Here is a 27,011-nt window from a genome sequence, read left to right as displayed (position 1 = left end):
AACATTCAAAGCCCAGATCTTTCTTTTTTTATTGCTTTTCATTTTCATTGTTTGTACTTTATACTTAAGAAGGGGCCTCTGCACAGGGGAAAGCCCCTGCTTTCGTATTCACAACCAGCAGCCTTCTACTGAAACACCTCAAAAGCTTTTCACAGCAAGAATTTGGAAACCACTGCTCTGTGTCAACTGCTGGTGCATAATCGGGCTGCACATGGAGGGGCTAGGGCAGAATTGAGGTGCACGTGCCGGATGGAGCCCAGGGAGGATGGGATGGAGGTGCTGGAGGGATTTGGGGCATATGCATAAATGTTCTGGCAATAAACAGAAAGAACAGAAGGTCTGTAAGCTTGGATGCAATAAAGCAGGAGTGTGAGTCCAAAAGGTAAGTTGCTGAATCAATGTAATTTAGAAGGTACAGACAATAGTTGTTTAACTGGATGCTCACTGAAGAGTTTTTGATGCACTTTTATACATTTGTGATCCAGCAGAAGTTGTCTTACATTCTCTACAGATGGTGTTTATATAGTGTGCACAAGCTCAGGGTTAGAAATAGCCATAAAAAAGGCCAGAGATTTTAAAAAAATTATTCACAATTCCTATTGTGTAATTGGAAAGTGTAAGTTTTGCATTACTCTTTAATTTATAGAACTACAGTGCAACTGTACTTGTAAAAGCTATTGCCAGTATGAGGTACCTTATTTGCCATAAATGCAAAATGACTGAAGTGTTCCTAACTGAACAGGAGTTTTGGTTAACATACAAAAGTGGTAAAGGTGATTTTAAATCCTTTCCATCCACATTGGTAAGACTGTTGGCCTTATCTTTTTTTATCTTGGGTGGTAACTCAGTTCTCCAGGGCCATTCCAAGGAAGCCAGGAGCACAAGAGGACCAAACAGATGGACTGAGAAGCAGAAATCTGAGCAGTGGAGGAAGGTCACCTCTTTGAAAAGTTACACAATCCTTGTGGGAGCCTGGCTCCCAGGTAGGGTAATTTCAGGTGCTTCCAGGTGGGAGGTGGGCACTGCACAAGCCCTCTGCTGCTAAAGGCATGAAACAGAATAAAAGAAAAGGAGACGACAAGAGAATTGGTCATTTACATAAATTGAGACAAACTTCATATACTATGTATTCTGGGACAATTTGCACCCTTAAGAAACCCTAACAAGGAGCAGTTGCTGACCTACTCAGAACAGAGACTCCAAATAGGCATTTGTGTGGGGAAGCATGGTTTTAATTACACAGACCTCCAGTCATTATCTGAGAGCCAAGGAAATGCAAGGGTACATAAGCACTCTGTATCAGCATAATCTGGTTCAGCCAACAAGAAGCAATTCATAGACAGCACAGGAAAATAAAAGTTGAATAAGTAAAAAAATCTTACAATGAAGAAATAAATGAAGCATTCAGGTTGAGAGTATCAGAAAAAAAAAAAAAAAAAAAAAGAACAAAACAAAACAACACCTCCAAAAAATCAAAAACAAAATCCCCATAAAAACAAAACACAAAACCACAAAAAACCCCAAAGACAAGACTCTCAAAATTACAAATTGTATGAGCTTTCATGTGTAGCAAAAAGTTCCTCCAGAACTGTATTTGTTGCTCATAACAGGCAACTGGGAATAACATGACAGGTTTGCAGAGCCCCTTCAGGGCGCAGTGCACATACAGGCACTGTCCAAGCCTTGTTCTTGAGGGCAAATGCTGCTTTCTGCTTGCTGCCACTGGTTCAGGACTGTCATTTTTATGCAGACTCGAGGCCATGTCATTAGTCTCTGCTGCTTGTTCTCCACAGCCAGTCAGGCTCAGCCCCCCAGTGCAAATGGTAAAGTGACTTTCAGGATCCTCACAGAAAATCCCTGAGACAAAAGGGATATGATATGGGGCTCATCCCTGTGATATGGGGCTCTGTGGGCTCATGCAGGCCTTGCTGAGGATCAAGGGCACTTTGCTGGCTGCACCAGGCAGGAGGAAATCAGAATTATGGATCCTCCATCCCTGGAAGTTTCAAGGTCGGATGGGGTTTTGACCAGTGTAGTCTTTGTGTCCCTGCCTCTGGCAGTAAGACTGGAACTAGATGAGATGATCTTTAAGGTCCCTTCCAACCCATACCATTCTATGATTCTATGATGCTGTGATTCTTTTGCCTTCAAACACCTTCACTGGGCAATCCTGAGCTACAGTCAAAACTAATTTAGGGAAGAATTATTTTAATGCACATGCAAAAAATCCTGTGTAAAATTAAAACCCCGGGGAGAAGGAAAGGGCAGGAGAGATGATTTCCAGCCTGTGGTTCTGCATGCTTGTTTAATGTTTTTCTGTTTCTGACATGAGACTGTTTAAATTGCAGCATCTTGGGGTCAAGGATAGAGTTACAAAATCCCTGCTGTTCTTGGGATGGTAGATATTGTAACATGGCACTGATCTGTTTCTGACCTCTGGACACCACCGAAAAATGACTGGAATCAAAGCACTGAGGAGAAAGGTGGGCCTGGTGTAATGACTGGAAATGCCCACAAAAAGACAGCAGTTCCAGGAGTTCCCTGCCATCCTCCCTGGCAGGGGAGTTTGGTGGCTGAGAAGTGCAGCATCCCCCCAGAGACGTTCACCTGGCTGGTCTTGTGATGGGTGCTGGGATTGGGATTGGGATTGGGTGTGGGCTGAAGTCCCTGTGGGTTGACCTGGTTGTATCCAGCCCTCACTATGCCCTGCAAAAACACATCCTCAGGTCCACTGACAGTCTGACTGTACTGATTCAGCACACGTTCAGAGGTAAAAATCTGTTTAAATTTCATGTATTTTAATTACAGAAAAATTAAACAACAGAAAAATAAACACAAAAGACCCAGGTAAATCAAACCATTCTAAATCTCCCACAAGTGTAAATGGCCTCTGTCAGCCTGGAGATAAGCTAATGATACCTGTGGCCTGCCAAGAGACCATTTCTGGTTACCAGCATTCTTACACTTTGCCTTCTTCTCCTTGGATTCAATGGCTCTTAATATCATGCTTAAAATTAAGCTCCTTATGAAGTATGTTGCAGACTAGAAAACATCATTAAGATTTAGGAACAGTAGAAGAGCCTGTAACTGCTCATAATCCATGTCTTCTTTCTCCAGACCTTGAAAATAGAAATAAGGAGGCTTCCAAAGTTTTGTTTTATTTTTATTTTGTGTTTATATTTGATGTTTTAGTTTTATTTTGTGTTTTCATTCTGTTAAGGATTTTTCTCTATCAAAGTGGAGTAAGTAGAAAAGTTTGTTACACAGGTTTTTGTTAAAACTGAAGCAGCAGAATAAATAGGTGGCTTCATGAAAAGCTGAACCAGGTCACTGTTATTCTTGGTGATTAATTAAAATCTGAGATGTTTAAATGTTGGTAACTGCAGCTGTTTCTTTAAAACATCCTCCTGGATTTCCTATGTGGAAAAGCACAGGATGGAAGGCTGATCATCTGCAGCTCAAGACAAATACTGCTGTGACTAAGATTTGCTGGTCAGGTGCTGTAAGAAACTGAGTCCTTGGAACAAAGTAGATAGATGATCCCTTTGTGAATTTAATGGCACTTGAATAAAAAGTAATTAACCCCTTACAGTATCATATGTAGAATTTCCATCTCATACTTTTTGTTTAGTATCACTGGGATTTGAGCCATCACCTCTTGGAATCCATTGTCAAGCTCATGGTGGCTTTGGGGCTACTGGACCAAATCTTGACAGAGCATCTTCAATACTTTTATAATGTAAAAGAATTATTATAACTCAGAGCTGTGCTTATCTTTCTGCTGTTTGACTCAGAGCCCAACACAGTCCTGTTCACCTTTGCAGCCCTGTATGAATGATTGTGAGCAGTACTGAGGTTGGGCAAAATTTGGGACTTCAGCTGGTGCTGAAAGAGATGATACTGTTTCTCCTTATAGAGAGAGTGAAGTGCCTTACTTTCCACACTTAGGCATTTAAACAGCTAGTAATTTTTAAAAAAGGTGGTGCCTCCACTGTCCCAATATTTGCTCACAAAGCAACATCAATATTTTCCATCTTTACACAGAGGTGGGATTAGATTTTCTACCCTACTCCTTTCCTACTTTTAGTATACATACAACTCTTTTAGGCAATATAGATTTGATTTTAAAAAAACAACCCAGCAGCATAAACCAAAATCAACTGTGTTCATTGAAGCGTTTTGTACATCATTGCTGCTACTTACCATTCTTATTCATCTGGCGTTTACAGAGAAAGCCAGTCTTGATATCTTGAAGGCACTTTTAATGAGTACACATCATGAATTTTCCAACTGCTTTTAGATTGAAAATGATTTCCTTTCTATTTGTCAGAGAATCATGTTATTTTACATTTTAAAAGGTTCTTGCACACCTCCCCAGCACCTGGATTGTAAGTGATTATTGGCTATTGTAGTTTAAAAATGAAAGTTGGTAGAACTTACTTCAAGCCTGTTTAACTAAATAAAAAAGTTAACTTCTCCTTAAAAAAAACCAAAAAAAAACCCCCAAAACTGCCACATAGCTACTGTACTCTCAGCTAAATACTGCTTTGATATATTCATGCAAAAGGTTAAATCCTGCACTCCCTCTCTGTACAGCACCCGTACCAGCCATCCCATCCCCTCATGCAGAATATTCAGCCTGTCAGACTCCTCCTGTCAGGATGCTAAAAGTTTATGAGGATTTAAAGCATGGACTGTGTAGGCACACAGTTTTTGGTGATTGGGATGGGGCTGGGCTGAGCCTCATCCCCAGTGGGCACAGCTGTGCAGGACAGGTGAATCACGTTGGGGTTAATGAGCCATGGAGTGCCCAGGGGCACTGCCCAATCCCAACGGGAACAGAGGGCACACAGGTGCAGTGCATCAACATGAGGGGTTAAAAGGTTGGGCTAAAGAACAAGAAGGGTAGGTGCTTGCAGTCTTCTGATGAGGTGTGGTATTACTCTGTATGGCTTGAAGCTTTCTGATGTTGTATGCTGATACTCTGTGTGTATCATGGTCCTCTCAACTGTGATTTATGCTGCGACAGAACGGGTCAAAATTATCAAGGAAAATCCATTCAGGTTTCTTCAACACAGACATTATTTCTGGTTTGGGAAGCCCCCTGATAAAATTGGTTGGAGCCTAGAAGGCAATCCGGGAAAACAGCTGGTTGTGTGAATCTTGTGCTAGAGCAGCTCATTTTGGGCACTGGAGACCAGGCTGGGTAAACCTTTGCAGCCCCTATTTTTAAGTCTTATGTTAAATGGACTTTTCAAATGGAATTTTAAAAGTGCTGCAAAGGTTACTGTGGCTTTGGAAAGTTTCAGAATGGGGAAGATAAAGCTTAGTTTTGTGACCAAACTCTATAGGCAAAATTCATGGGAGTGGGAAGGCAAGTAAGTGGGAAAACTTACTATATTGGGTTAAATCAGTCTTTTCCAAGCCCTAACTCTAACTGCCAAACACATGAGTGGTAACTGATAATTTTCTTTCTTTCTCAAACTGTAGATACATTAGAAGTATTTCCTTATTTTATTGTTGGAATACTACTAAAGAGGAGTACACTCAGCATTGACCTGCTCTGCCACATTGGCCAAGGAACTCCCGGAGGGAACAGATGGAGGCTCCTGCCTGTAAGTCCATGGCTGCTGTTTGATCACCACTAATTGGGTGACTTTACTGACTGGGCAGTTTGGTGTAAGACAATATTTTAGTCATAACCTTGTAAAACTTCTTTGCATTTGAAAAGCTTTTGTAAGAGAAATAATGACCTATCTCTATCCACATTAAATAGATAATTGAGAATATGAATGTTAAGAAGCCCAATCTAAATAGTTACTGATTGATTTGCTGCAAGTTACTGTGAATTAGTCTGCAAGGAAGAAAACATGATTACAATTTAAAGATTGTAATTCAATGGCTTAGAATTTGTACCACTTCCCATTCCCATTACATTTGCAGGAATTAAGCACTTCTGTCACACAAATTAGCATTAACTAGGATAAAAGAGATTTATTGTTTCTGTTATTTTGATGATCATGCAGTCAAAGGCAGAGAGAAGGCAAAGCCATCATTATTTTTAATGTTGGTTGGTGACATGGATTACTGTCTGGGCAAACCTGGCAGGGAGTGGAAAGGCCCATACCCCATGGATGGTCTGAAATTAAAATCTTGCTTTGATGGTCTAGCAAAGCCATAACTGTGCTGGTGAGCAGCCTGCTTCCCACCGTGACCCCTGCAGAGGGAAAATCCTTCCAGCCTTGCAGGGGTGGTGGAGTTAAAGGCTGCTGGTTCTCTGTGGCGTGGTTTCCCACACTTGGAGCACTTTTCAAGTGTTCCCACTCTGAATCCAGTGGTTGGGTTTGTGGTCAGACTATTAATAGTGGCCTTTGAGTGGGTTCCTTGAAACGGGAGACTCGGCAGAATCCTGCCAGTTCTCCGGGTTTAAGCAATTCAATGCTCATGCCTGGGATTTAGCATGCAGTCTGTTCAATGCTCGTATTTAAGGACAAATTTGCAGACAGGGAGCAGAAAAATTACTTGATTTCTAGCTAGCTATCACATATGGCTGTTCAGTTTTTGTGTGAGATCTTTACAGAGAGATCTAAGGCTTGTTTTCCAAAACTCACCAGCAGAGAATATGATGGCAGTTCTTATGCAGAAACAAACAAGCTCTATTTATGCAGGAAAGCTGTTTGCTTGTTAATGATCTTATGCAGGTAATAGCTAGTAGTAGTGATGGCAATTCATTGCTTGGAACACATTTACCCAAAATACTTTTATTTATTTTTGGGTAAGATGACATATACTGACTTCTTCAGTGTAGATATAAAGAAATATCTGTTGTGTTTGATGGAACAGCTGCCTTTATTCTCTCTTTTCCTTTGTCCCTTGAGTTTTAGAGTATGACTATTTAATTAAAAAGATTGAATGAGAGACCAAGTTTAATTTTTTCTAAACAATAAACTCCAACATACTCAACAATGTCTCATGCCTTCCTGGCATTTTGACGTACGCCTGCAGCAGAGTCTATTGAATTTGGTATGTGACTAAAATCTAACAAAGAACTCTGTCTACTGAACTTTAAATCTGCTTGGTTAAATCATTCAATGTGCTGTACAAGTTGTACAGCTGAAATTGAAAATAAGCAGAGCCCTTAAAAAACTTGGCCAAGAAGCAGCTTAGCTAAAATTCCCAAGATATGACTTAGGACCTCTGGGGTAATTTTTACAGTAAAAACTCACTGAAATGATTGCTTTATATGAATGCATCTTATTTTTTGCTCTTGTTATTTATTCATACTCCATTACTACTTAAATTAAAACTGTGGGAAATGTGCTTGGCTGGATCCTTGCAACCAGTTGCCACAATGCTTGTTATTTGGGCAAATATATTACTGCAGTAAGAGCTCTGTCTGACTGGGCTGCAGAATTGGCTCAGCATTGACATCCATACAGTTAGACAATAAATCCTTCTTTTCAAGGATGTAAAAACAACAAAAAAATAAAGCCCTGCACTGTAAAAACAGAAGTGTTCTTTTGCATCTCCAGTACATCTGTTTGTCAGACAGCACTCTCCTGAGAGACACTTCCATCTATTGTCATATTGTAAATAATAAATAAAAATAACAATAAGTCAATACATTATCACATTTAAATAACAAATATGCAAAATACAAGGCAACAGCCACTGACCTTTGAAAGATCTACGGAGACCACATTTCATGCTGGATAGGTCCTAGAGAAATGGGCAAAAGGACATGAGAATACTGTTAGAAATCTGATTAAGTACTATTTGTTATATATCTTGGGCTAAGGATTTAGCTTTGGTCAAACTGTGTTGAAAGTAATGATTGGAAATAAAAAGTGAGCATATTTATGAGCTGTTTAATACAATAATCTGAAGCCATGTTAAACTTAAATGACCTGTTCCACATGGAGATTGCACCCTGAATTATATCAGGGCAGTTATAATGAAAATAGCAGGTGTCCTATTGCTTTTTGGTCAATTACCAAAGTTAATGAATGAAGCAATTTTTTTATTACAATTTAATTATCCAAGATTGTTCAGCTCACTTGCAGCATCTGTTTTTTTTTTAGCAAAAGCCTGCATGTTGAACCCAATTTTTTAAAAATTAGGTCATCTAGAGCATAAAGAGCTTAATCCAGAACTGTGCATGTGAACTTCCCTACCCAGAAGGATGGGAGATGAGCCCCAGTGTCAGGGACTGCATCCCCTCTTGCATTTCAGAGTACAACTATTGCATCCACCTTGGTGCTGGTTTTCCCAGTTTCTCACTTTTTGCTGGAGCTGTGTCTCAGCACTGGGTTTCTCAGCACCTAAGACTATGACCATAGCAGCAGAACAGTGGCATTTATATAACTGGAGTCTCTGGTTTCAGGCTGTGACTTCTGCATGTGTGGGAAGTCAGTTGCCTTAAGTGTTGGGGAAAGAATTCCTCTTACAAACTTTCCTTGAATGTCTATCCTGATGCTCCTTCTGATGTTGTACCCCAGCCAAAATGCTAAAGAGGTACTATTAGCCTGGTGGGCTCTAGCCCAAACAGAAGGGACTCAGTTCTAACAAATGGGTTGTCTGGATGCCACAAGAGCACTTAACTGCACTGTGCAGCCTTGGCATATTCATTGCAAAATATCCTCATGGCTCACTGGGCAGGAAGTACCTGTGGTACCGAGATGTTCTTCTGCTACTAGAAGACATCAACTCAACAAAATGAATTATTGAGTAAAACTCTTATGGTCAGATTAAGTAATAACAGTGATCCCTTCTGTCTCTGAAATCTATTATCTTAATTCTTTTACCCTAAGGCCATTTTACACCCCTCTAGCAATGTAAATGGACCTTAAGGATGGAATATTTATATTCCCTTGGAGGTATTTTTATGTTGCCAGAATGATGCCTCAGAAACCTTTGTGTAAATGAGGATGAGGAGCTCCGAGTCCCTCAGTTGCCATATTGGAAGTTGGCTCAGGGGCTGGGGTTTTGCTTGATTTTGTGTCTGATCAATACATGTAGACTGTTTGAGAGTCCTTGTTTCAGTATCTCATTAACATTGATTCATGTAACTTTGTTTATGCCTTTTGTGCTGGGGATTGGCTACTTAATGGCATAACCAATTAACCACCTGCCTTTGACATAGTGCTAGAATCAAGGTGTGTATTTTTCCAACATGTGCTGTGAAAACATACCAATCTGTGGAGATGTGAAAAGAAACTAAAGAGTAAATCTAAAATGGTCTGGACAATAATCTTGGAAAAAAATCCTAATGGCTCTCAGCCAGACATCCGATGTTTCTGAGGTGTTGGTGACTCTCTGCTGGTGAGAAACTGAGTAGCACCAGGAGCTGAGTTTGAAAGTAGAACTATTTGACCTAGGGTTGCCTATTAGTGATATTGTGGTTATGTGTCCAAAATAGGAGTTTCTCCATTAAAACCTGCAGTAGGATGGCCCCGATATGCATTATACATGCACACTCTAGTAGCACTTTATCTTTCTTGTGGCCTAAATGTAATCCAATAATAAACAAAAATTCCTGGTGGGTTCTTAGATTAGATGAACATCTGTTCACTAATCTGTTTTTAAACTGCATAGTGGCTCTTTCCTGTAAGCTTTTCACTTGGATGAAAATATAGCAATCAATCAATCAATAAAAAAATAAGACTCAAAAACCAGAAGAGAAATTCAGGTGTTCCAGATTCCTGCTGGATAAACACTGGCATTCAGCACTTCCTGGAGCACAGCACTGCTCCCTGCACAGAGCTCTTAACTCCACTACCAGCAGCCCAAATGCCTCCTACAGTGAGAGCTCTTTTTGTTTCACTGGGCACTGGATGCAGCAATACAAGCCATGACACATGGCAGGAGAAAAGCAGACACCCGAGGACAGATTCCTCTGTTGCATAATTCCACAGCTGAGAAATGTGCCAGGGAATGCAGAATTATGACCAAGACTTTTCCAATTTTCCTTCTTATCGTCTTTATGGCCTGGTAGAAAACTGTGACGGCTGGAAATGAGGGAAAAAATGGAGCTTTCTTGCTTACCAGAGTCAGATGGCCTGCAGTAATTATTGTAAGAAGTGAGAAGTGCTCCTTTTTAATGGAGCTGTTGCAACTCTGTGGACCTGGGCTGTATATCTGTAGGGATGGCTTTTTTGTCCCAAAGTGCCCCTGAGCACTGGCAAATGTCTCCAAGATCTTCCCTCTTGCAAATGCAGAAGTGCAGCTGTTTCTGCAAGTGCCCAAGCCATTTTTATGCCTTCTCTGGGTAAAGAATGTCAAAGTTGGACAAGCTAAGCTTAAAACTGAAAACAGACCCCAAAGTGGAAACTGTTCCAAGAAAACAGCAAGGAACAACTTTTGCTGCTGTTGGTTCTGGGTTGGTTTTTGGTTTTTTTTATTTTAATTTTGAAATACAGGACCTGTCAGCAGGGCATGTCCCCACATACTCTGGTGGCCCATGGCTGTTGGGGGCACGTGGTGGCAGCATGGTCTGGCCACTCCAGTTTAGAGAGAGGTGTGGGGCCAAAGTCAGGGGAGGACTCAGGATCAGGAATGTTGATCACAGCACAACCAGCCTTGTTGCACAAGTGCTTTAATGAGCAGCAGGCTCCTCAGAGCTGACTGCTTTGGATTACACCATGTCACCTTCTGTCACACTGCGTGAAGCCCTAAGCGAGGCCGACGTGGTGGAACCCAGGGGATCCTGATGTGCAATGTTACTACATGCTGCAGGGTGTGAGAAAATCAAAGTTTGCCTCTCCAGGCATCAGGTGCTCGCTCCCCACTTCTGCAGTGGCCCTGCAGTCCAGCTTCCAGCAGGTGGTCAGCAGCGTAGGCGTTTGGAAGAACTGGGATATTTTCATTAGGCAATTTCAAATCTCATTAGCAAATTTTCATAAAGTGATAATGCAGTGGCAATATTAGCTGTTTTAATCCAGTATGAAAGTCACTCTCATGTTAGAGAAAAGTGCTAATAAAAGCCTTTCATTTTATACAGTCTAGCAGCACGTGCATCAGTGTGCTCTTAATAAAACGTTGCAGAATTTTAATCTTCCAGAATCAGTTCAAAGCTTTGGAATACGGTGAATTAATACCAATTGAAGGTTTTAAAGTTCATCTTTACCTACACAACAACTGCCAGCTCTTAGTAAAGCCAAGAATTTTTTTACTTAAAAACCCCCCAGAAAACTGAACAAAACCCCAAAAAATTTCATTTAAGCCTGACAGACAGAAGGGATTTGTGTTGTTGTACAGCACCAGATAAAAGCGGCATCTAGAGCTGTGTTTCAGTTGCCAGGACGACAAACCACTGCCACACACTCAGCCATGTGGACTGTAAGGGAGATCAGACCCTCTGTGATGGATCAGCTCAACCACCAGCCCCAGGCACAGACAGCAGGGCTGTGGTGATTTCTGGGTGAAGCTCCTTCTTGGCCAATACTTGATCTGAGGGAAAAATATAGGGCCACACCTACTTCTAATTTAATCTTTAGATGTTAAAGATTTTTTTAAGGAGATGAATTACAAGATGCATCCAAATGTTTTTACCTTTTGCAAGCCACTGGTTTTCCTCTTTCTCAGCCACTCTGCTCATGCTATGAAATCAGTTTTGTAGACTAAACCATCTAAAGCCCATCTGAAATCAGAAACCCTGTCTTGCTGAGTGACTGGTTAGGTGCAAGGCAGCACTTTCCCTTCTCCCATCTCCCAGCTGGTCCCACCCTGGTGGGTCACAGAGAGACAGACCAGTCCTATCAGCAAGTGGGTGAACCCCCTGTGCCACAGTGCTCTTGTTCCTGCTGTCCCCAGTGCAGATGTCAGGCCATAAACTCAGGCTCCAATACAAGCAGACCCTCTGGGGAAGGTATAAAAACTGTGTTTAATTCCAGGCTCAGCCCTGGGTCCTCTTCAAGTAGGGAACATCAGCTGGTGCTGAGGCACAGTGCTGGGTCCGAGGTGGGGTCACTAATTAATTCCAGCAGTGGATGCTGCTACAGATCACACTAGTTTATGCACAACGAATTTAATTAGGCTCTGGTTTCTCTTTACTGTTTCATCAATTAGGGTGAGCATAAAGTGGTTTGTAAAAGGATCAATAGGGTGGGGTTTTAATTACTTAGAGAACATTGTTTACATTATTTATCCCATGGTCAGTCAGGTGGTTTTTGTTTGTAAAAGAGAGTTGGAAGCTAAAGGGCTGCTGCAGCAGCTCTGCTGAGGCTGGTTAACCTCTCATTGTGTAAGGAATGCTGCTCACGTGAGTAAGTGCTCTGTAGTTATGTCAAGAGATGTAGATAAATGCTTCCTAGAAGTAATCAGTTTCTTTAGTTTCATTCTGCATAAAGAGTTTCTAACTTTAAAGACTCTTTTCATGAATGGGAAAATATGAAATCAATTTCATTTATCTGAATGAATCTTTCAGCGAGCTCAGGGTTTAGTGTGGGGGCACTGCAGGCAAAATGTAACAAATGCAGCAGTATAAAAATGATTAAAGCATGATGAGCAAGGTTATAGAGATAAAAATGAGTGAAAGAATTGGAAAAGTGCAGACAAGAAATCTGTGTGATACTAAGGGGTTTGTCTATTTTTCATGTTTACTTCTAGAGTGTTCATAATTTTTGGTCCATCATCAATCACTGTCAATTTGAAAAAGTGCTATACTTAAGGCCATTTATTCAGGGCTATTGGAGGCTAAAATTATGCAGTTTCAGTCAAATATACGTGAATAAAGACTGTCATTTCTGATTAATGACATGTGACTTCAGTGTCTTACAGAATCATCTTGCCATCCAAGCTTTACAAAAAGGTTATTATGTAAAGCTTCTTCCACAATGTATCTACTTTTCCTCTTAGAACACTGCAGATGCCATTTTGCTCACATTAATATCAGTGCAGATATCCTTTATGCCAGTGGTAATTACTCCACAGTTTTGGAGTTTGCCAGAATAAGTAAATTTTTGTGGAACTCAAAATTGCATTACTGAGAATGATTATAAAGCTTGTGGGTTTTACCGCTGTTTCAGAGTTTGCTTTTATTTAGCTTTAAGAGAAAGCCTAGTCTTTTATTGGAAAAAAAAAAATCTATAGAAAACACTAATCTTATGCAATGTATTTAAAAACACCACCCCATATGGCATTTCAGCATTAATTACTGTTTTTCACGATTCACCATTTCCCTTATCTCCCAGTGCATAATGCAGCCCTTGTGTGTGTTCCTCTGAGGAAGGAGAATGGGTGAGTTGAGAAACTTCAGGGAGATGTCAGGAAAGGAGAGAGGAGGGAAAGGAGAGGCACCCATGCCAGGGGCTGCAAGAACTTTCCCCAGCCAGCCTGTGCTCGTCAGTGCTCGCAGGAAAATCTCCCTGTGCAGCAGCGTGGGGAGGCACAGAGCACGCTGTGCCATATGTGCTGTTACTGCTGCTTCTCACTCCTGCGATGGACTCAAATAGCAACCGTGGCACAGGCTGGCTCCTCTCAGAGCTGTTTTCTCACTCCAGGACAGACCATCCCTCTTGCAGTAAAGCTTTGTTCTGAGGGAAAAGAGAGGGAGTTTCTTTCTCTGCTGTTTTGCCTCCTGTTGCCTGTGGCAGGAGCCTTGGTGTCCCTAGGTGCCCAGAGAAGGTGCTGCAGGAAAACCCTGTGTGTTCCTGGTAGGGCCCCTCTCTTCAGTGCTTCGTGGTATCCAGAGAAACATTGACAGTTTCAAACCTCCAAATTTCCATTTCTGCAGCAGGTGTGATAGTGGTAAGGCTGCAGCTGTATTTATTAGCTATCAGAAACTTTTATCCTGGTGGTGTTGCTGGTAAAAGTCACTGCTCCATCAAAATATTTAAGGGCTTTCTCTGAAGTCTGGTTCTTGCATAGAAACCTGGAATTGTTTTCCTCTTTCTTGAAGGGCATCAGGAAGGCACACTTCTTCACTTGAGTAGCCATAAAATGAGGGAAGTGTGACAAAGGTGGGACTATCAGAGGAACTGGAGCTACTGCTGAGAGCCCTGTTGCCCATATAGCTGAGCAGGCAGTAATGCAACTCCCACCCTGGGTCATCTTTTAAAATCATCTTTTACTTCCCCTGGTTAGAAAAAAATATGCAGTGAGAAGAATTCCTGCCAAACACCCTTCCCTGGCCCTTCTTTTCTCTGTGTGCCTGCATGTATGGCTCAGTACCAGCTAATAAGATGATCTCAGGTGCTATATGGGCTTGCATTGCCTAGGAGGAGAATTTTCTGGTCTTGCCATGAGCCTTCAGTAGCAATCCCCAGCTCTGCTGGGAGGGGGCAGGTTGTGCAGGAGGCTCCCAGTGCTGCTGCTGCTGTTTGCTAACTGTGGTGAGCCCTGTGGTACAGCTCTGTGTGTCTGTGCACACAGTAATAAAAACTGACTTGGGATAATCCAGTAGAAAGGCCTAACAGCCCAGTGAATCGATATTTATCATATCATGTCAGAACAGAGCTATTGGTCCACACTCTCCCCTTGAAACCTCCTAGTTTTACTGTTTATTGCTTTTTTGCTATGGTTTAAAAGACTAGAATCTGTAATTAGTATGTATTCCATACTATGAATGGAGGAATGACAATATTAAGTACAAAAACTAAGATAAGGAAAATTATTATTTTTTTAAAAGTAATTATTTCTCTAAGACATAATTTTTATATTTCTCAAAAAGATTAAGGTAAAATTTTGTGTTGCTGTGTAGATGCACAACACATTACACCTCTGCCTTTCTATTTTGTTTGTTCCAGTTACTTTAACTTTGTTTGGAATGTCATTTGACTTAAATGGAAACAGATTTTTCAGAGTAATTGTCGAGACAGACAGAATACTCTTTTGGAACTGTATTTCCAGTCCCATGAGGTGCCAGTGCTGGTGAATGTGCTCTGAGCTGAGAACTTGGAAAGTGACTGATTCCTGGTCCAGGACAAACTGCTTTTGGGTGGGATGAGTTTGAAGTGTACAGCATCTCCAGGAGGCTCTATAAGCCAATCTCATCTCTCTTGTTTTTAAATGCTTATTTTGTAAAATTCTTCTTTTGCTTTGCTTGGAGCAATATTTGAGATGTTGCTGAGGTGCTGTCCTTTACTTCCCTTCCAACCAATTGAAGGTTCAGGTATTATCACTGCATGCTGCAAATTTTGATCATTATCCAAATGGTAAAACAGAGTAGGTTCAATAGAAACTTCCCTAAAATGAACACTACTTGTCTGAAAGAAAAATGCTATTTAGTTCCATGTCTTTTGTATTTATTGTTCTTGGTGCTGTTACTAGAGAGACCCACACATTTGGGTAGGAGTGTTATGCAGTATTTAGTGGTTAGGAGTGACACAGAAAATGAGCTGATTCAATAAGCTGTCACCTTCTACTGAGTGAGTGATGTGTGATTGCACAGGGCCTGAATGGATGCAGAACATCCCATCCCAAAGCCTTTTTCTGCTAAGGCATAGTAGTGGCTCCATGGCTGGCCATGCATTTTTGGGGTGTACCTCTGATGACTTTGGAGGCTGTCACTGCTTAAATTTATGACCATGTTTCTTGTGAATTTGTCAGTTCATAGAATTTAGATTTGTTAATATATGTATATTAATGTCAGTGAAATATGCATGTACACACACTTATAATGTCTGTTATATGGCTTAGGGTTAAATTAATAGCAGAATTAACAGAGAATTTTACCTGATGCAGAAAAAAAAAAAAATTAATACTCAAAATGTGAAGGTCTTGCTAGAAAGATGAATTACATTGAGGCAGATAAGATCAAAAGGAAAAATAAAATCACACGTGAAGAGAAAAAGATTTTGGGAAATAAATAGACAAAAATAGTATGAGGAGTAAGAGCAATGGGGAAAACCTCCTATTTGCATTGTATAGTATGTCATTGTCCTATTTTATGCTGGTTTTTCTCTGCAAATCAAATGGTATCCAGAATCATGCATGATATAGTTGAATCAACTCTCATCAATTTTGTTTAAGGACTACAACCCAGGACATCTGTAATATAGGACTGTTCATATTTCTTGTGGTTCTGATACTATTAAAGCTACTTAAGTGTCATGACATGTTTATTTATGAGATCATCAAAGCCACTTAATAACTTTCTCTTGGTAACTTGTTTACATCTGTGTAATACAGAGCCAGATTGTGCAGCCCACAGCCACATCGGTGAGCACTTTCTCATGCAAGTTGTGCCACTGACATAAGGGTTTCACAATCTGGTCCATACAGTATCAAAATACACAAGGCCAAGATCTTATCGCTTACAATCATGTAAATCTGGCTTTAATCCATTTAAGTTCCAAGTTAGGTACCTAGATATAAATCAGTGAAATTTCGTTTGCTTCAGTATTTGTTTCAGCAGAGCTGCTCTGATTTACACTGGGAAGATCAGGCCCATTAGATTTGCAATTCAGAAATGCATTTGCTCCACTGGATGTGTAAATGTTGCGATAGCCAAAATTAACATAGTCACAAAGAAAGATTATTTTCAGTTCTGGCTATTTAAAATATCTCTTTGCACAATATAAACAAAGAGAATTATGTCAGAGTTAGAAGCAAGAAGGTTTAAGAGTCGCATATGTCTTAACCTTTACACTGGCTATGAGTACATCAGTTCCTACAAGATGAACTGCATTATAAAGTAAATAGATCTGCTTTAAAGAAAGGTCAGGACACATGTTCTGCTAAAATCTAATTTCAGTCTATTGCCCTATAACCTACTGCTCTCTTGAATACAACAGATATAATAGTAAAGAGCCTGCATTTAATTATCTCTGATATAAAGCCTCTTTATCCTCCTGAGAATATTCACAGGGATAATAGAAGGTATTCTCAAAATTCTGTATTTACCTCTGTATAGTGAGTGCATTCTGTTTTAACTGTCTTTCCTGCTTTCTGGAAATGTTATTTTAGTACCTCTTATATCCTTAATCCAATTTTATATTCCTTTTATGTCCTAGATTGCCTAGAAAGCCTAGATTGTTTTACAGACCCAAGCAAACCCTAGTGCAGTGCCATTAGCTAGTTGTAGGTTCCTGCAAGTGCAAGAAGAGCAAGCTTTGCTCCTCATCCTTATATGTACTGTTTTTAAGATTAATTACATTAGGATTCAACAGCTTTATAATAACATTAATTTTACCTGGTAAAAGCCAGAAGAGCTTTAAAGTGAAGGGTACTTGCCACAGTGACAGTGTTAGCCTGACAGAGAAACACCTACAGATAATATGTAGAGTTGAGTAAAATAATAATTGAGGTGGGCTTAGTCATATTATAACTGACGTATCATGCAGTGCTAAATCAACGTGTCATTTGGAAAGGAGATTGATGGTAAGTTAGCTTCCACTGGTGATCATTCAAGCCCTGGCCTAAAATATTTAAGCAGATTTCAGGAAACAAAAGAGAAAAAACCTGTCTATGGTTCAGATCTACATGAGGACATCTTTGTCCCCTGAGTGACACTGCAAACAGGTATGTGCAAACTATATTATGAACTGGTAATAACTGGCCTAATTACAGAATAAATCAGAGTAATTCCATAAAGATCCAAGGGCAGAGGATCAGGCCTGAACTGCCCAGAGTGATTTTTCTTACCTGGATCCCAGGAAGGACTGTCCTGAAGGATGCTTTGAAAGTAGATGACCCTTAACAGTTACCTTTTTAGCAGGGTTTGAGGTTGCTAATTTGATTTTTGCAGATGGGTAAGGATCCACTCCCTGTAGTTGTATCTAGGAAGTGACTGGGCTGACCACATTCATGGCACATGCTGCTGCCTTCATTCCTCCATCTAGCACCAGCTGCGCTGTCTTAAGATGGTTGTTTAATATATAGGTGAATTAAAACATCCATACTTCCCTGGAGTTTTTTTTCATTGAAGACAGTGGTAGTCATTTAAGGTAATATTCTGTCATGATTTGGAATTCATCGTTCAAGGACTTTGGAAAAAGAAAGAAAATTGGACAAAAAATGAAGGGAAGGAAACAGGATGGCTCCTAAAGCTGTCTCAGGGAAATGAATAGCCTGCGTTCCTACATCTGTCAGTAACCTGGGGATCGTCTTGGAAATGCCTGTGAAATTCTTTCCCAAAAAGATGTGACATTCTCTTTGCTTATGGAGTGACCTAATGTGTTATTGTCTTGTTGGAACATGCTGCTTTGGAGAGTTTATGGCAGAAGATCCTTGCAAGAAGCACATCACTTTGGGTGTCACTGCACAGTTGATGCTGTACCCCTGAATGTGTTCCCTGCTTCCAGCCCCCGTAGCTGAAGCACAGGGAAGCTCTTGCAGGCACCAGATGATTAAATCTTTTTCCTACAGGATCTGTGTGCCGGTGAGCTTAATAGCACTATTTGAATCTTTCAAAGAAAAAAAACTCCAAACTAAGAAAAAAAAAAAAAAGCAAAATGGTAAATACTTATGTCAGCTGTTTCAGTCTTGCTGCTTCTTAATTTCCTATACATTTATCTCCAAAAAGCCTTCACACCTGGTGAAAAGCCACAGTACAAAATGAGTTACTCGGACACTGGCACCTGCATATTTATTTATATATTTATTTATCCTCCTGTGTCTCTTTCAGGGATCCCCATGGGTCCCACATTCAGTATTGCTCTAATCCCTTTGTGGAGAAAAGGGGCTGAGATGACCCACCTGAGGTGGGAGCAGAAGAGGGGCTTTGAGCAGCCTCCCTTGTGGGTGTGTGGCTGTTGTTTGGCAAGTCCATGGAAGAGCTGCAGTCTGGTGCAGTGTAGAAGTAGTGAAGCTGTGGAAGGAAGCATGTGACTGTGCTGGTGGAGCTGCCTTAATCGTACCCAAAGGAGAACAATAAATTCCACCTAGAAGCAAGAAAATGCCTCTAATTCTCCTTTAGGGAGAATCTCTATAACTAACTTTCCTATTCCAGTGCAATGAGACCTAGAAGTCTCTGCGGAGACTTCTGGTTTTACTGTTTCAAATTTTCTTGGAAACCTTAATACTTCCACACTGGAGACTTCCTTCTGGGGCATTAGAATACAGATCCCTAGGACTTCCCTTCCCTTCCATTTCTTGCAAAAATAATGGTAATTACCAAGAATGAGTAGCAGGTTCAGTGCTTACCAGTCTTACTTTTTAAAAATCTGAAAAAAATATTTTTTCCTCCACTGTAACTGATCATTTTAATTTCCCCTCTTTGTCTGTAATAAAAATTGACGCTAAAGGATGCCTGAGGCAGTGTAATGAGAAAATGAAATTAGTTTTTCAGTTGGCTGGTCAAAAGCATTTTATACATGATAATAAACAGTTTATTTTACTCTTTTGCTTATGACATAATAAATGATAAAAACATTTTCCTGAAATAGATATTGCCCACTTTTCTACAGAGAGCTCAAGCTGGGATTTTTCCATTCACAGAGTCCCATAACTCTAGGAATTGTCTGCTTTCTTGATCTACTTTTCTTAACCTTTATTTGGGCAGTACACAACAGCGCATCTCTAGACTGAGCATGGCCAAAAGCTTAAGGCGTTTTTCTTACTTCTTGAAAACCTTTCTGAGAAGTGCTGGGTCGATTACACTGTGTCACCCAGGAGTAAATCTATGTCAAGGCTTTTCTGAGGAGTTTCTCAGAATTTTGTATAGTACCCTTAAAGCCATGCCCAGCCCTGTATTTGAAGCAAATGATGCTGGTTCTTCTGCAAACGCTGGAGCCCAGAGAGAGCCTGAGCAGGAGCCAGACACAGCCTGGTGGTGCCATTGCATGAGATGGGTCCTTTCCTCCCCTCTGCTTAAACTTGGGCAGGGTGGGAAATCAGGGTGTTAATGGTTTGCATAAATTCTTAATTGTCAAACTATCCAGCATTCTGAGGTCTTATTGAGCATGTTTGCAGATAGGGGGGAAAAGAGGCTTCGTTGTTGTTCAGTGGAAGCCTGTGACCACTTTGAGAGTTGTCCCATTTCAGCTGCCTCCCCCTGCATTCATCTGTGCCTGACTTGTAAGAGCCTTTTCTTCATAGAGGCTCTTTCTGAAGTGAACATATGAGACTCATTGCTTTGTTTAGATTGGTTGAGATTGATTATAGTGGCTTCTTCAAAGCAAGAAATCAAAATAGGTGAATGGTGAGATGAACACATAACATATTGATAAATGTAGTTACATATATGAAATGGGCAAGAAAAAGAGAGAAAAAGCTGAGTTTCTTGCACATGATTCTTATAGTTCTTGACAGTTCAAACTCCCACATGCTTGAATAGTTCAATACTGGATTAGTGTGACGTCTGCTTGGTGCTCTTGTGGGGCATAAGCTCAGCAAGAGACACATCATTCAGGATTTTGGGGACAGCTTGTAAACTGTGCAACTCTACCAGCAATCCCACTCCAATCAAAGTCAAACTTGAAGATGGAACAAGAGGAGGGGGGTGGGAAAAGATATGCTTTCTTATTTATGCTCCCATAATTCATTTTCTACACTGTGATTAGTCCATTTCTACGAGATAGTGCCAAAGAAGTATTTATTTGTAAAAGAGTATCAACTTCATAGAGCAAGCTAGAACATGCCTTATTAACAAGAAAGAAAAGTTGAATAGACATGTAAGCACTGAACTGAAAGTTTGATTTATGTTTTTATTTTTACTGAAGCCCATGTCAAGGCTGCCATTATGTTTAATAAAGCCAGGGGGCTTCCTATTAACATCAGGGCCTGATCTTTTTCCTGTGCTCAGGGAAAAAGAAATTTCTCACTAAGGTACATGCACAGCTTGTTTGTAAATGAAAAGTGATTCTGTTAAATTGGACCCCTTTGATGGAAAAAAGAAAAATCTGTTGTTAAAAAAATATTGAAATCTTTGGAATCTTAACAACATCACCAGTAATATTAATATTCCAGCTAACATTTTGCTGCGTGACTGCTGCACGTCCACATCGTGGTGTGTGGTGGTTGGTTGACTTGGGCTTGTTGTGCCTTAAAACTGTAAACTGATAAGTGGCTAACTGCTCCAAAAGGCCTGTTTTTTGCAATAAAGGGCTCTCCTTTGCACCTGTGCGGAGACTCTGTGTTGCTTTGCTTGGTACATTCACTCTTAAATTTCTCAAGGTTACAGTTATCCAGAAATTTCCTTCAGATAGCCAGAAAACATTTTAGCAAACATGATCACTGTGGTAGCAATAGCAAATGTGGATAGTTTAAAGTGGATTTTTTTTTTCCTGTGGATAGTCTAGTTGTTTTTTTTTTCTTTTGCAGCAGTGAAAATTGAAGGAATTTTTGAAGAAAACATCACTCATACCATTTATTCCTAGCTTTTATAAGAACTTAAATTCTAAATTTTTGAAGGTTGTTTTGGGGTGTGCTTTTTTTTTTTTTTAATGCAAGAAATGCAGCTATTTCCTAATTTTCTTGAAAATGACCAAATTGATGTTCTAGTTAAAATAACTTCTGCTTTTGCTTAGCATTTCATACCAAAGTTTCATTTTAGATATATTATTCCTCAAACATTTTAATTAATTGGAGTGTTTTTTGTAAGTTTTATGACAAATTGAGTTACAAATTTCCCCTGGCTGCCCCTTCATGGGGTGTGCAGAAGAGGTCATGGTACTTTCCACATATCTCTGACTTTCAATAATTTTCCAAGGAGGCCAAGGATGAGTAGACTGACCTCCCTTTTACTTTAAAGCTCAATTACAGAAGATAGAAATCTGGGAGGAAAAAAATCAAACTTGTTTTGGAGAGGAAGCAGCCACTTTTTGGCACTGAACGTTGCTTCTCCCTTTCCGGCCGAGCCCTCACTCGTGCAGTGCCCATATGGATAAGGTTTATGGGAATATCTGCTCTTCTAACATATCAAAATATTTACCTTGTGCATTTCAGTGCAACATCATTAATTTTACTAAGCTCCCAGGCTCAGTAAGTGCCAGCTGTCTTTGGGTTTCCAAGGCACTCGGATCTGATAAGTGAGCTCTTGTGTTAGCACTGCGACGGTCAAAGGTCCCTGTCAGGTCAGGACCTCTGCTCTGTGGGAGAGATAAACTGATCTAAAACTACCAGAGGAAACAAGTAAAATGGAAAAATGGAATTTATAAAGCTTATGAAATGTCACAAGGTGTATTGCAGTCTTTTGGACAAATGTTAAATGCAGTTAACCTGAAGGGAAAAGGGGGGGGTATAAGGGATCACCTGCTAGTAGAAAAAGATCTGGTGCTAACGATGAATAAGACATAATGAGATCTTCTTAGCTGTATCAGCAGTGATGTTCTGATTTTTCATCATAGAAACCAGAAAGGTATAATTAGGAACGTCTTTTTTCCCACTACAGATTCAGCTTGTGAGCTTTATTTAGTACAATTAAAAGTCCAGAGAAATAAACCCATCATATTTAATTTGAGTTCACAGTAGAACATTTGTTAATATTTGTCTTTTTTTGGTTAGGTGGGTAAATCACATAGCTATTAAATCTGCAAGATATAAATCACATTCAATAAATGATAGCTAAGGTACTGTGGCAGGCCTGATTAAATTGGTGATTTAGTAAGTTTATATACACAACATCAGTAGAACAACATCTCTGATATGTGCTGTGAAATTGAAAAAGAAGTTTTTTGGAGTCTCAGCCATGCAAATGTTGCTCCCCTATGTTGGATACAAACCATAAACCTTTGGACGGTCTGGCCTGAGCAAGTCCTGCAGGTCACCCCACCTGTATAACAAAGCCCCTGTGAATCTTGCATTTATTTATGACAGCTGCTGCCTGCCACAGGGACAGCAGGAGACCTGCGTGGAAGGCACTTGGGTGCAGCAGTGACTCTCCCCTTTCCTCTGCAGAAGGCTGTGCCACTGGGGAGGCTCTTCTGGAGTCAGGGAAAAGGCAACAGCCTTTGGAATTGGTGCTTGGTGCATTTCAGAGCAGGTCTTAGCCCTGGATGTTTGGGGGTTCAGAAGCACAAGCACTGTGTCATCTCTTCTGTTTTCACAAATACAAAGCACTCGCCACAGAAGTTCAAATGTCACTTTTAACATCTTTTAAAATCAAATTCTGTGGTTAAGATTAAATGGAAAAAAATCATGCTGGAAATAGGATTCTTTTCCAGCTGTCAAATCTGGCATAATATTAAATGTGTCATAGCAGATTTGGTATTATCTTTTCACAAATTATTTTCCTAAAGTTTCTTGATGTGAACATGTAATGGTATTAGAGGAAGGTGAAGTAGTTAAGAAAATGCAACTAAATTTTGGATTAATTTCACTTCAAATCAGAAATGAATTTATTCTATACATTGCAGTAGTAAATATCTATCACCTTTTTCACTTTTGCATTTTAAGACTTCTGTGAACACCAGCAGGAACTGTTATACAGTTGTGTAATAAATCATTTTTGCAGTTTCCATCCACCCCAAAAAATGGATCAAAATAAGATCATTCATTTTCCTTGTCTTTTCCTAATAACATTTTGCACATTTGATTAGTAGGAGAATGATTCAGCAAAATCGATACTAAATAAAATCTAAAGAAAATGTTTTTGTTTGGAATTGGAACTAGACTCAGTGAAGTCAATAGCTGTTCAATCGTCAAACATTTTCTGAGGTATTTTAAGATGGTGTTGTAAACTTGGCAGAATTTGTTTTTGAATTAGCACAAAAGGTTTTGGTCTTTTCCTCTCTTGTAAGTTATTGGCACAGGAATAGAATTACTGGTAAATGCAGCCTGAGAGTTGAATAACTCCCCATTTCTAAGGCAGATACAAGAGTCTCACAGTTGCAGCCTCTCCCCAGGTACACCACGCATGGATAACTTTTGTTTCTGCTCTGCCAGCCTTTCCAGCATATACAAAGTAAAATTGCATTATCTTGGCACTTCCTATTTTAATTTCTGCATGGCTAGGTTGCTTTTCTCCTCCATTTTTGCTAAAAAGGGCTGGAATGGTGCAGAGTTTTGCTAAGCTTTTCCAGGAGATGTTTCTTGCCTATCAAGAAAATTGGGCAAGAGCCCGATCAGACAAGTGTGCACATTTGCCATCTTGCTCTGCTCTTGCAGTGCTGACTCCTTTGTCAGGGATAATAACATCAGGGAGATGACCTTGTGAGGTAAACCACACATTTATTCAGTCTCTAAGCTCTGCTAGCATGTTGGTTGAAGTATGATCTTTGTCAAGCCCAGAGATGTAATTACCGAGAGTTAATGCTAATTGGTTTATTGAGTTTAATTGGATATCATTAAAAATACTGTCATCTTATGCTGGAACTAAGACAATATTCTCTTAAAAGAAGAAGGATGATTCTTACTTCATTGTTCATATATAACCTTGGTTTTACATCATTATTTCACAACAAACTTGGATGAACAAGGTCCACCATTGAGGATATTTTATTTTTAGTTCTGCTTACAACTCTTAACCTTTCCCAAAGTTTTGGATGAAGAACTTGATAAAATGTTTGATGATATTGCTAAGGTTAATTACAATTTCAGCTATGGCAAGAGACATGCTATAAATGATTTAAAGAATAATAAAACTATAGAGGTTAAAAGAGCTGACAAAGGAGGTTTCAGTCACCATAATGAATTGGAATAATTAGACAGTTTTAGTGATGATTATCTGAAATTAACATGTGATCTCACTAAAAAGTTTCAACTGCTCTTAGATTGGATTAGTGTTAAGCTTTTTGAAAAGGGGTGGTTTATAATTAATAAGGTTATTTTTTGTCATTGCTAGGACTAACTCAATATGGTGCATACTTTTTAACTACACAGATGTTTAGGTGGTCCTAGATAAAGACTGAGGTCTAATTTTGGCTTTGGGTGCAGACAGTAGAAAAATGGCAACATTTGGGCTTTATTTACTTGTAATTAAGGCAACAATTAAAAATTTACAAAATTAAACAAAAACAAATTAAATCCCCTTTTTTGGGGGTCATAGTCAAAAAAAACCCAACTTAATTTCTTAAAGTAGCAGGAGAATCTTGGCCTTATGGTCAATTAGTTATAGTATGACTGGAGAACTGAAATTTTGGGGAAGTGTCCACAAAGTTCACCTCTTTTTTGCCCCTTAGAAATAATTCAAAGCCCCTTCACCATTCCCCTTGGCCCTCCCTATTCAATTTTCTGCTTTTCTACTATTAAAAGAGATTGAGCTGGACTTCCTTTCTCTATATTTCCATTCAGATGTGATAGGCCTTGACCAGAGTCCTAAGCCCCACTGTTCTGCTGATGCTGCGCCTGGATGTGATGAGGAGGACACCTGGAGCCTCTCTTTGAATTTAGCTACATCCCAACAGGATTGATGCTGATTCCAGTCACACTCAGCATTTTGCAGGTAACATTTTGCAGAATTGGGTACAAACAGGGTAACAAATAGAAAATCGAGTATATTTAGCTGCTTCTTATTTTTTCAGGATATGTGATTCTGTAGCATACTAAAGATAAGCACCACAGAGAACAAAACCTTTCTAAAACTTAATTTAAGCTTTCTATTTAATATTAAAAATGTGTTAGTATTTAATTCCACTCTAAGGCCTCTTTAGCTGGTTGCCCTTAGTGTCTCTGGCTCATGGTTACTAAGGCAACTCTGTCTTTGGAGACAGGAATACAATAAAAATATGTTATTTACTTTAATTTAAAGACATTTCTAATGCAAAATTTTTTATTGTATTAAAGATAGCTAATGCATGGATAAATTTTATTTTATACAACTTTAATTACAAAAATATGATCAATTCTAAAGATTTAAAGACAGTATTTAAACTGGAATCAACATTAAACAAAATTTCTCCCAGATATGTGGGACAAAGAGAACCCATATAAGACAATATTTAATAGTATTTAACATGAGTTTCAAAAGAATTTCTGTGGGGATGTCTTCATCACTTGGCCACTTCCCCAGCCATACATAAACCTCTATCCTAAGAGAAAAGTTGTATAACAGCCTTAATCTGGTCACTGGGATCAGGGCCAGGCTAAACCCACCCTGTCCATCCCTCCTGCCATGGGGTTTTTGCAGGTGGGCCTGACAGAGTTGCTGGTGAAGTCTTCTGACTCCTATTTTAACTTTAGCTAAGTTTGGCTGACTGGAGGTTTTAAAGACATTCATTGTAAAGCAGCAGTAAAAAATTTCACTGTTAAGCTTGTTTTCCTATTTTCTTGCTGGAAGTTGGAAGGATTTGAAACTCATCCAGGGATTTGAAACTTCAGCAATTTCTCTTCCTCTGAAATACTTCAACCAGGCAAAGAAAATTTTCAGGCTGCATTATGACCTTAATTCCTCCTTTTTGCCCATTATCTGCTCATTATTGAGCTATAATAAACATGGAGTCCTTCAAGGACTTTTTTCCTCCCCAAATCTCTTTAAGAATGAATCTTAGCAATGTTGAATCAAGGGCATAGTGTCACATGGACTAGTTTCAGGATAAGCAGAGTTTTCTTTGAGTCTTGTTTAGATGGGTGCAATTAAAAAAAAAAAAGGCAAGGCTAGAGTTTATATCTAAGAGTGAACTTAAATGGGGGTTCCCATAAGTCATTAACTCTTCCTTTTCCTCTGTGTATCTTATAGCAAAGCTAATCATGACAGTATTGTACGATTTCCTAGATAATATTTAGTGTGATAAATTACAATTACACAAGTTAATACACAAGTTAAGTGGCTATGTATGACCAGCAGCAAAAAAGTTATATAAATAAAGCAAAGTTAATTAAAATATTAGAAAGTATAAATAATCTGAGGTTAGTGAACATTGTTTCATTTAAAGTTAATAAATATGCAAAGGTAATGTTTATAATTAAAGCTATAATTTATCTTCATGCTCTGCCTGTTTAATAACAGTGGAAACATAATGTTACATGCAGAAATGTAGTAATAGATTTGTTTAGCACTGACATTATAAACAAATGTCTCAGTCTATTTATTCTAAGTTATGATACAGATTCTTTTCACATGCATCTGATGGCCTTTAAACCATTTAAAATGAACCACATTAATGTAATCTAATCTTGATACTGAACATAACATTTCAGTTTGAATTATCCAGAATCCATGATCCATTTTATTACTCACAAAGCACTTTATACAC

At 39.4% G+C, this 27,011-nt stretch overlaps 1 long non-coding RNA gene across 1 annotated transcript in view; it reads left to right on the top strand.

Annotated features, from left to right (window-relative positions):
* Positions 1–388: 388 nt before the first annotated feature.
* The window catches only part of LOC140684870 (uncharacterized), a 272,714-nt gene continuing 246,091 nt past the window's right edge, over positions 389–27,011 (top strand). Inside the window, exons 1-3 of the long non-coding RNA XR_012057792.1 lie at positions 389–983; positions 5,491–5,615; positions 25,111–25,261. This is a non-coding gene — a long non-coding RNA (uncharacterized lncRNA). The remainder of the gene's footprint in view (positions 984–5,490; positions 5,616–25,110; positions 25,262–27,011) is intronic.

This window comes from Taeniopygia guttata, chromosome 11 (genome assembly GCF_048771995.1).
Source record: "Taeniopygia guttata chromosome 11, bTaeGut7.mat, whole genome shotgun sequence".
NCBI classification, from domain to species: Eukaryota; Metazoa; Chordata; class Aves; order Passeriformes; family Estrildidae; genus Taeniopygia; species Taeniopygia guttata.
Note: the sequence above shows the minus strand (reverse complement) of the source record. Positions and strands in the feature narration are given on the sequence as shown.